We start from the raw sequence: 9,392 nt of genomic DNA, 5'->3' as shown, positions 1-9,392 counted from the left end.
CGGCTCTCCACAAGGTACACCCTGGCATAGTAAGGATGAAGGCTATGTGTGGTGGCCGGGGATCGATGCCGAGATTGAGTCATGGTTCCGGAGGTGCCAAACCTGCCAAGAGGTTCGGCCCAACCCGCCAAGTGCCCCTACGCAGCCATGGTGGTGGCGCAGGCAGCTAATGCCTGCAGTAACAGCACTAGCAAACAGCCACTACGGCTGTTCGAGACCACCGCAGCCGGGGGGAGCTCCTGGCCCTAGTCCCAGCTCCCACCCACCCAGCGGCTTGAAAGTGTACTCACGAGTAGACAAATGGGTACCTGCCATAGGTGGCAGGGGGCACCCACCTCCTGACGGGGTGTGCCAGGAGTGCGGCAGAATCGGCGGCGGCGGAGTAATGGCGGCGGCAGAGATGAGCTGAGGACGTGGCGATGATGGGCGGAGGCGGAGCTGTGATGTGACGACGCAGCACGGCGGAGCCTGAAGGATGTTAACCGAGCTGCAGTCGGAGCAGTCGCGCGCCAAAAAGAACACCAGCTGAAGCCTGCCAAGGTTGCTGTTGGCCCGTCAGTCAATCCAAAAAGCGCCGGAAGTAACATCAGAAGCCCGCCCGGAGTGAATAGTAACAGCAACAGAATGCATGCCGCTGGGTGCTGGTAGGCTTTCCCTTCCCAAAAATGAATTGTGGCCCTAGATTAGGTATAACTGGTATATATACCCCCCTGTATATATATAACTGGTATATATACCCCCCTCTGAGACCCTCTGGGGTCAAGGGCGGTATAGAAATCGAAACTATAAATAAATAAATAAATAAATAAGTAAATAAATAAATAAATGGGAGTCAACCCGCAAACCATGGTCCCGGCTGCATATCGATTTTGCCGGACCATTTCAGGGACTATTATTCTTAGTGAGGGTTGACTCCTACTCTAAGTGGTTAGAGATCAGCCCTGTGCCCACCTCCTTGACAAAGGCAGTGATCCGATCCCTCCGCCAGATTTTCGCCACACACAGCCTGCCGGACACTATAGTCTCCAACAACGGGGCAGCCTTCACATCATCGGAGTTCCAAGAGTTCCTCCAGAGAAATCTGATATGGCAAAACCGATCAGCGCCCTTCCACCCCGCGACCAACGGCCAGGCAGAGAGAATGGTGCGGATCGCGAAGGAAGCCCTTCGCCGGATTTCAGATGGGGACTGGGAGTTCCGCTTAGCCAGGTTCCTCTTGACTCAGAGGACAATGCCTAACCCCGCCACTGGACACAGCCCCGCAGAACTACTGATGGGCCGGTGCCCGACGACCCTGTTGGATCGACTACACCCAGATCGGGCACCGGACTCAAGGAGGTTGGTCGAACAGCACGAGGCTCCGAGAGGGTTCTTTACAGGAGACCCCGTATTCCTCTGGAACTACGGGACTGGGCCGCCCTGGATTGCGGGCCGAGTCACCAAAGTCAAGGGCCCAGTCTCCTACAAGGTGTCAACAGATGACGGTCGACTTCTGCAGAGAGACATCGACCAACTACGGAGGCGACAGCTCCCAGAGGCCGGAGAACCCCCCAGTTAACGACAGGAGAGGGGACACCAATTCAGGAACCCGGCGTCCAAGCCGACACCCAGAACAGCGAGGAGGCCACGCCGAGCGGAACACTTCCGGAAGTAACTGAGCCAGCAGCACAGCAGCAAACACCACAACTGGCACCACAACCACAGGGCACAGCTAGTCAACAGGAACCAGTGGTTAGTGAACCGGTGCCGGTCCCCAGGCGTTCCCTCCATGAGCGCCGGCGGCCCCGCTTACTTACAGGACTACATCACATAGGTAGGGTCTGAACTATGGGGGGAGGAGTGTTATATACACGGACCGCCACTAGGGGTCCGCGGCATAGGCAGAAGCTTGGCTCCCTTAAACAATAGGAGTATAGGATCCTAGTTCCCCCAGCACCAACCAATAGCCACTTTGGCAGGAAATTCAAACCCTCCAATGGGACTAGGGGGTGCTAGGTGGGTATGTATACAGTTGGCCTTGTCGGGCCGTTAGCTAGTCTCGTGTTAAGTACAATAAATGTGTGCAACTCATGTCGTCGTCCGAGTCCTCCATGTGGCGAACCCAGTACTTTTCACTATACCCCTTCTGTGGGGCCACCTGAAATGTATTGTCTTAATTCAGGCCGTAGGTTAAAATGAAGATGAATGCAATAATAAAGGAATGGGGGGGGGGGTCACTATTGCACAGTGGATGAATGTGAACAAAACTAGTGATGCAAACACTGACTTTGATTTAATTGGAAAGTTGAATGGAGAACTGGTATTTGAAGAGGGAAAGAATCAATTAAAATATTCTCCTTTTGCATTTTGTTTTCCAAAATACTATTATTTGTTTACAGCCCTTTACAGCCTGTTACCTGATGGAATGGAGGCATTTTGGCCAGGAAAGGGTTAATAAGGGCACAATATTTCTGTGTTTTGATTTCCAAAATACTGTTCTGGAGTGCCTTTAATGCGTCCCACTGTTGATTACGGTACTGTAATTTGTTCAATGCCTGTTCTGATCTGATCCGTGGTTTTCCAGAGGCATTTTGGCCTGGAAAGGGATAATAAGCACATGCTATTTCTGTGTTTAGATTTCCAAAATATTGTTCTGGAGTGCCTTTAATACATCCCACTGTTTTCTGTGGAACTATTGCTTGTTTAATGCCTGTTCTAGGGTGTTCCGGAGGCATTTTGGCCTGGAAAGGGTCAATAAAAGTGCAAGAGTTCTGTGTTTTCACTTCTAAAATGTTTTTCTTGAGTGTCTATAATGCATACCACTGTTTTTTGCAGTACCATTGTTCGCTTAATGCCTGTTCTGGCCTGTTCCAGGGTGTTCCGGAGGCATTTTGGACTGAAAAGGGTTAATAAACGCACAAGAGTTCTGTGTTTTCATTTTGAAAATATTGTTCTTAAGTGTCTGTAATGCATCCTAATGGTTTTTTGCGGTACTATTGACTGTTTAATGCCCGTTCTGGCCTGTTCTGTGCTGTTCCAGCTTTTACCATCCCAATTTTTTTACTTAACACAGCTACCCATCTGAATCTAACTTCGCCGTTTATTAATTTATTTATTTTAAAACTTAGCTTACACATTACCAAGTATTGGTACAATAAAAACAATTACAACTGAATGCAAAACATGTAAAACCATTATATTTCAGAATATGTAACACTCTAGTCCATGAGATGCTAGGAATACACCTTCATTTTTAATGGAATATTATTAAGCATGTGATACCATGCTTAATAATTCTGACAGCAAAGAGAGTTTTTGAAAAACATTGGAAAGTGCCAAAAAAACTTATAAATATGAATGATTTTGTATGATTCTGAATTAATTGGCTGCAAAGTTGACCAAGTTGACAAGGCTGGAAAAAATATAGAAATGTGGATGCTAATATGGATTCATATTTTAAATTATTTTCAGTGTAAATATTGCATGTACTTGAGCCTGCTTTGCGAGGAGTACGGGGTACAAATTAAACCAATAAATAAATAAATAATTTAGTTTGGTGTTTATCTCATAAAGGCATGCTTTATTTTTAAAAATGTAAAACAGCCAGCTGATGAAGATTAAAACTCACAGGAGGTCATAAAACAATATAAAAAGCAACCTAAATTGCTTCCATGTAGAGGTTTCCCTCCAGATTACAATCCCAAGGGGAGCATTTTTGGGAGAGCATTCACATGACATCATTCCCTAATCATCTACTTTCTGGGTCCCCCCCCCCCTTTGTTGCAATCTTTCTCCAACTTGGTTTGGTATGATCTTTTGGGAAAGTTGTACTCAAAGTGCATTTGCACACCAAGTAGATGGAAAAACAGGCACTTTCCCCCCTCATTTGTTGTGCCTCAGTCCCTGCAGCCATGATTTTCCCTGCCCTCCAGTGGCAGATTGGGGGATCTGAGCAAGCAATGTGTGGGGGAAACTGCTGTGTTTTCCGTTCCTTCTGCATTCACAGCAGCAAAACTTACATGGAGAATCATCATCCCATGGAAGTTTACCTAACAATGAAAATTTACTCCAGCCTAAATCCTTTTAAATAATGGACTTTTTGACTGGAGTAACTTTGCATAGGATTGCATTGTTAGAAAGACAGATGTCTTTTTAAGCACTGCCAAGGAATTTAGCAAATGAAGTTCTTCCCAGGATGGGTTTTCCACAATCTCAGTCCCACCACCAAAACGACATGTTCCCATCCGGCAAAAGGGTATCACACAAAACAGGGCCTCACTATAAAAAGTCAGCAGCCACGTAGGCTCATACTGGTAAATTTAAGTGCCACATGTGACAGTCATTTGCTGCATGTTGCATACAGTTTACTCCTAGACTAGGATTCAATAAGTGGACTCATATTAGATATACAAAACAAGGATGAAAGGAAAGGTCAGGGATTCAATATGGAAAAATTGGAGGAGGAGGAGAAGGAGCAAAACGCAGCTGGACTGATGGTGCTATCCATGTGCTAGTCATTGGTCGAATCTGCTTTTGCATTTTTAAATCAGTTTCGTGCTGCTGTGATGCCATCTTTCTCTATGCTTGTTTGAACGTTGTTTGGAGAAGATTCTTTTAAAGCAGTGGGGAGGTGCAATGACAGTGGAGCCGCCACGAGAAGGCGATAAACATATGTGGACATGCAAAAGTATGCTAGCACTGTTGAGGCGTGAAAACGAAACCAAATGTAGACAGCTTTTTTGAAGACGGAGTCAGAAGGCTGGGACACCAGTGGGAAAGACAAATGCAGATTCGACCACTGACAGGAACTTCTTGCCTTTCAGGGTGACTGTCCCAGAGCTGGAGCAGAAGAAAAAGGGGGCTACCTCTGTATTCATAAAGATTATTTGCCAATGTTTTGAAAAGTAAGGGTGTGGGGCAGTGGCAGATTGAGCAGAGCAGAAGTTTCCTAATATGGCTCCTCCACCTGCCCCCACTCCCACACTGACCAGACACTGCTTTTCTGGGACCAAACACTGCATATCTGCTTTTTGTACAGCTGTTAAAACACCACCAGCAAAAATGGTATTGTGGTATCCTCTGGGGTCTGGTTTGCAGGAGTAAGTTTATGCTTGCCTATCCAGATAGATGAAGATGGGTAGCTGTGTTTGTCTGTAGCAGCAGAAAAGAGTAAGAGTCCAGTAGCACCTTAAAGACTAACAAAATTTGTGGTAGGGTATGACCTTTCGTGAGTCACTGCTCACTTCTTCAGATACCTGATATCTAAAAAAGTGAGCAGTGACTCACAAGAGCTCATATTTTGTTAGTCTTTAAGGTGCTACTGGACTCTTACCTGTCCAGTAAGCATACAGGAGATTCTGGGCCATTTCAGCAACAGGCTTCTTTATTGCTTCACACACACTTGGAACTACAACGAGAGAGAGGGAGAGGGAGAGGGAGAGAGGGAGAGAGAGAGAGAGAGAGAGACGAATTAATTGAGGCTCCTCCCATACAGATCTTGATGGGGGAAACAGAAACTAGTCTGTGAAGGCTCAGTTGAAGCACACACACATATGTACATCACATCCCCAGTCTTCAAACTAATACTGTCTTATCAACTGTCAAATTACAAAAACCACTTCAGAACTCTGAGGTCACTGTAACTACCAATTAGGTGTGCCCTTGTAGTTGACAGGGCTATTTTTGGGCAGGAACACACAGGAACGGAGTTCCGGCTGGCTCCCGAGTTGGCCACGCCCAGCAGGAACTCATTAGCATAATAGGACACACCCAACAGCAGAAACTCATTAGGATTGGCTACATTAGGGGTGTGTGGCCTAACATGCAAAGGAGTTCCTGCTACAAAAAAGGCCCTGAGTTTTGACAACAAACAAGGTAAACAGAATAAGAAACAAAAGGTGGCTGTGGCTGGATGACCACACTTCTGGTAACATGTGGGTGTGGCCCAATATACTAATGAGCTGTGCGGTCAGGGTGTGGCCTAATATGGTAATGAGTTTCTGCTGTTGGGTGTGGCCTGTTATGGTAATGAGTTCCTGCTAGGCATTTTCTAGCAAAAAAGCTCTGGTAGTTCATATATGTCAGTGGCTACCTTCAGTTACAGCAGGTCTGGAATCTCATGCAGAATCATTGCTTCCCTGTGACTGGAGGGCTGGAATTCTTGGTATGGCTGGCAGTTGCCACCCCAATGCTCTATCTCTGCATTCATGTTTGACCGATACATAAGTGCTCTAGCAAATGCTTTGAATCTGTTGACTTCTTGGTGTATAACTTGCAGCAGTGTCAGCATGCTTTCTCTAGCACCCCGTGGAATGATGATTTGGGAGCCTATTATCAATAGGTCATTTTCAAGCCTGATGTTGGCTCAGAGTAGCCAGCCATTGAGGGCCTTTAGGTCTGCTGCAGTGAAATCCTGCAACTGTTTAAGCATGTAATCACTGAGCAGAATTGTGCCGCACAGGCCATAAATCACTCATTCCTCCATCAAGGGTTCCATCTCAGCAACAGTGGTGTCTATGGGTAGACATGTTTTTGCCTTTTTTGTACCGGATCAGAATGTCATACCTCTGCAGCTGTAACATTCTCTGCAGTCTCGCTGGGGCTGTTCCAATTGGCCCGGCAAAAATAGGTTCTAATGGCTTATGGTCAGATTGGACTATCACTTAGGCATCAAAAACATACTGATGGAACCTGGACCTTGCAAAGGCAATTCCCAGAAGCTCCTTCTATTTGTGTATAATTTTGTTCTGCCTTGGACAGGGACCGGAACGTATAGCTATTGGTCTCCCTTTCTGGAACAGACATGCCTCCAGCCCATCCTTATAGGACTGAAATATTGTAAAACTGGTGTTGTGATGGTCCTCTTCAATTAATCAAGAGCTGCTTAGTGTTCAGGCTCCCATTGGCAAATAACATTATTGTGCAAAAGAGTCCCGAGAAGTACTGTCAGACTGGAGTCATTGGGTATATATTGGGCCACATATTGAAAGGTGCCAAGAATCCTTTAGAGACCCTTTTTGGCTGGGGAGGGGGGTGTAGCTTGGCCATTGCCCCCACTTTGCTGTCAGCCGGTCCTGTTCCATCCTTAGAGAAGATGTGGCCCATGTATTCAACTATACCCACCAGAAAACGAATTTTGTCTTTGTTGAACTTGACTCCCCTTCTTCATGCTCTCTCAAGGACCTGCCAGAGCACCTCATCATGTCCCTCTTTGATGAATTCTGTGATAACCATGTCCCCTGCAAGTATATGAAAACCTGGGATATTGCCAGAACACTCATACCTTTTCTGCTGAAAGACCTTGTTAGCAGACCTTTTCATCCAGGATAGGGAACAGCTTTTTGCCAGCCAGTTTCCTCTGCACATCTCCTACCATAAGAATTGAGAACTATTATTACTTAATAAGCCTTGCTGAGATCCCCGGGATCTAGGCATAACCTCAGTGATCCATTCTTTTTTTGTGTTATCAGCAGGCTGTGGACTCTGTTGCCATGCAGCCACTTCAGATGACATCACTAAAGACTCTTAAATATGACTGCCATGCTGAACTGTGACAAGAGTGTGTCAGGCCAATGGACAATACTGTGAGCCCAAAAACAGCGCCTTTACACTGGACTAAAAGGATGTGCTTTAGCTAAGGGGAGCCTTGTGCCTAAGCAGCATGCCAAAGCCAGATGTAGACTCCTGTACTACAAGAAGTCTCCTGCTCCTGCATCTCCATCAAAAGTCTGCAGACCAGCAGCCCTGACTTCCATGCAAGGAGAAACAGATCACAGAGGGGAGCCATGCTCTGCAAAATGGACAAGATGTTCCTGCACAGACACCTGCACAGACTCCATCACACAGGCTTTACCCCCCCACCTCCATGTATTAACATAACCAAAAGAAGCACATATTCCTCTCCAGCCTAAGACAAAAGGATGTGCCTGATGACAACACAGCAAGCGATCAAGTCTTCCTGCCACCCATCAAGATAACACAGCTGTCAAGCATCTGATCATTAATCCAAAGCACTGGTTCTGCAACCTGAATAATTCTCTTCCTTTCCTCCTTTATCTTTCCCATTCTTCCCATTCTCCCATCACCTGTGATTGCCCAACCATTAATCCCTTTATGCCCCATTCAGAGTTTGGTCAATATTTCCTGGCTCAGGTCACATTTTTGGATATAAAAGAAGAGCTTTGTGCCATTGTTCTCTCTCTTGCTTTTACTTCTTCTAACCCCAACCTATCTTGTTGGTTCCAAATCTAGGCCTTTTTGGAATGAGGCCACATATGCTGCTGGTCAACTCACAGTCCCTTTTCCCTTATTGTGTTATTTTTCACTGCATAATCCAAGCATCGCGCCGGACAGGTAAAGTATCACCCAACCAATGATATTTCCTGCTCATGCAAATTATCATTTCTAATCTGTATTCTTAGCCCTGTATCACGTGTATGAATGCTTGATTTTTGTATGTATACTTGAAAAACCTTTAGTAAAGAAATCACTGTTTTAGTAATCTAGCCTTGGCGTCTATTCCTGGGGTCTGGGAACTCTAACTCCCATAAACATAGGTTAATGGTCCCATGCTTAATGCCTATTGCCGTTTAATACTCATAATTTCCCACATATCTCCTTATACATAATCCTGTTTTGGGGTGGCAAGATTCCATGCACTCCCTCAGCCATTGGCCCGTCAGCCGCCACTCAAGAGTACTTGTGTGCCATTGGCTGGGTGCTGGGTCTGCTCCTCTTCCTCGCCCACTCCCCCTTCAGCCACTCTGCCCTGTCAGAATTACTTGCAAACGGCTTTCGCTCTTGACAAAGACGCTATGAGCACCCGGTTTTATACTCATTTCAACAATCTTCCTCAGGAGTAGTCCTCAGGAGTAGCTCTATGAGCACCCAGTTTTATACTCATTTCAACAATCTTCCTCAGGAGTAGTCCTGTCATGTTAGAAGGTGTCAGCCTCTCGATACAGTTTAACTACTTCTTTTGCTTCCTTCAAATAGTAGCAGCATTAACTTCTTTTTTACTTTCTTCAAATTATTGCAGCTTAACTTCTTTTTCAAATTATCCTAAAACAAACATGATTATTTAGAATAGAAAGAAACATGAAGCTGAACGGAAAGTAGTTTTGTTCTAATTTATACATTTTTGAAAATTATTACTTTTTAACTTCAACAATTTTAAACTTACTTCCAGTTCCATTTCAAGTATTTGTACTAGGAGCAAGCCAGTTAATTATTTTCTTAATAGTAGCAACCAGTCCTCTTTTTATCTGGCTAGAAGCCTTATTTCAAATTGGCTGGCAAATGCTCTCTATCTCACGTTGCTGGCTCACTTGTTCTCCAGTAGATTATAGGAGTAACATTTCAGTCTTCTTTTCTATCTGGCTAAAAGCCTTCTTTTTAAATAAGCTGACAATTGC

This window comes from Gekko japonicus, unplaced genomic scaffold (genome assembly GCF_001447785.1).
Source record: "Gekko japonicus isolate JY-2015 unplaced genomic scaffold, Gekko_japonicus_V1.1 scaffold255, whole genome shotgun sequence".
NCBI classification, from domain to species: Eukaryota; Metazoa; Chordata; class Lepidosauria; order Squamata; family Gekkonidae; genus Gekko; species Gekko japonicus.
This window is presented reverse-complemented; position numbering follows the sequence as displayed.